A 2,355-nucleotide genomic window follows, 5' to 3' on the forward strand; every position below is an offset into this window, starting at 1 on the left:
GAGAGAGAGAGAGAGAGAGAGAGAGAGAGAATGGAGTCAATGGTAACACTGCAGATAGCGTCTAGGGATAATAAGGTTCCAAGAAAAAGAGTAGCCATATTTAGATCCACGTAAACGCCTAGCGGATTTTTCCTGTGTTTATTTTGGTACTAGCCACGATATAAACACGTCAGAACTTGTGAGACGGAGATTAAGAGAAAGAATGTTTGAAGGAGTGTCTGCGAGGTGATTTGTTTTAATCTTGCTTTCACTGCCTACTGACAAAAGTGAACAAGCCATAGGAGCTCGTAAAGAATATAAAACGTACACGTTAGGAGACTTCTAATCATCCATGGCGACTTACTTGTTTGGTGGGTAGTTCGTTTTTCCTTTTCTTTTTTTTTCCTTTTTTTCCCCTTCTTTTTTGGGGGGTGGTTGGGTTGTAAGTGCTTTACGGCGCTCACAAATGTATAAGGTCATGTGAGCGTGCGGGAAACATTAAACATTTTCAGTTGATAGGACATTTTGAATTTTGCCCAGGTGACGCCCGAAGCCTACTTTTTAGGGGTCTTTAACGAGCGCAACTTGGACACGAGACCACCAAAATTTTCCGCCCTTATTCGAGAGGGCTAGCTGTAGATCTTTCCTACCAGAAGATTAAGGGTATGGCTGAAAGACAGCAGTAAGAAGGAACCAAGGAGTAGAAGTAGCAAGGCTACAGAAAGAGTCAGGGGCCAAGAGGAGGGGGCAAAGGAGGTAATGGGGTAGTGGCAAAAAAAAAGAGACGAAAGCAGACGACAGAACATTGCTATTTGTTTGGTTTGTTCGAGTAAAGAGAAGCACATGAACAAAATAATGATGGTGGGAAAAAGTAAGACAGAAACAACAGAGGTTAAGTAAAGAAGTAGCCCCTACTAGTGGCACCCTCCAACAACACTCTCTTTGGCCAATAAATATTAGAACAAAAATAATAAATATTTTAAATAATAATAAATGGCATTGGTGTAGCGCAGATTACCACTCAACAGCAAGCTCTATGCATGCCCCTTACAATCTATATTGTCTCAGCAGACCTGATAGCATTCTGAAACTTCCTGAAAAGCATGCAGTGCAAAACTGCCATTTTATAGGAGCATAATCACTAACAAGATCTTTCGCTATCTAATGAAATGGTGAAATGGTATAGGTCTAACGCCCCTATCAACACTATTAGGTTATTTAAGGGGCGGGACCTCCTAGTTTAATGTCTGTCTCCGATAGGACCGAGCCAAGTGGGAAGTTCGTGTAAAGTGCCTTTCCCAAGGACACAACGTCGGACCAAGCTGAGGCTCCAATCCCCGAACTAGCAATCTCACGATTACGAGTCCGGTAGCCTAACCACTAGGCTACCGATGCCACTGCTATCTAATGAAACAACAATAATGATAAAAATAATATCAATATGATAGGGATAGGTATAATAATCAAGATATTGAGGAGGAGGAGGAGGAGGAGGAGGAGAAGGAGGAGGAGGAGGAGGAGAAGTATCACCCTTGAACTATTTGCAAAGATGTTTGCCAGAAATACAAATCTGAGAATGCATCATGTAAAATGCAGTAAAAAAAAAATACACCTGTGGGGATTGTTTGTATGAGTGAAAACAGTTGAGGTTATTCAAAGCTGTGGAACATTCCACTCTTCACACATGGCAGACAACAATCACTTTTTTTTTTCTTTTTAAGTGTTTTGCGGCGCTTGCAACTGCATAAGGTCATATAAGCGCTCGGGACACACATAACATTTTCAATTTGTAGGAAATTTTGAATTTTCCCCGGGCAGGGTGGCCAGGGAAATTTTCCTCCTAAAAATCCTACCACACCCAAAAAAATATAAGTCAAGTTGTTTCTTGCCATTGTCAATGTTAAGGCTCTCGTCAAAGAGAATCACGTATAAGGAGCTATTTCGTATACATCTTAGGATAGTCGACTACATCACTGGGGCAATCCCAATTAATGTTCCAAGGTAGCCACGTTTTGTGCAACTACACTGAAATCTCAGCTATTTTTCAGCCTGAAAATATCTCATGAATGAGAAGACTTGTGTCAACAACTGCTCTAGTTGATTACTATTATATTACTGTTGGTGCTCCTTTCAGTATCTCTCACAACACTTGTTCTGTTCTTGGTAACCTTAAGAATAGACTTGGCACCACAATGGCTGGTTTGGGCTTTTATGTGTTTTTGAGGTACCATGTGAGTGTTCAAAGCTTTTACACCTGAATGACCGATGATAAATACATGGGAACAAAATTTTCATCTAAACTTGCTTTTATCATTTGGATACTCCAGGCTTGCCAACTTTTGAGATACTGAATTCTGGAATTTTGATTGCTCCTGA

This window comes from Aplysia californica, unplaced genomic scaffold, assembly GCF_000002075.1.
Source record: "Aplysia californica isolate F4 #8 unplaced genomic scaffold, AplCal3.0 scaffold01066, whole genome shotgun sequence".
In the NCBI taxonomy this organism is placed as follows: Eukaryota; Metazoa; Mollusca; class Gastropoda; order Aplysiida; family Aplysiidae; genus Aplysia; species Aplysia californica.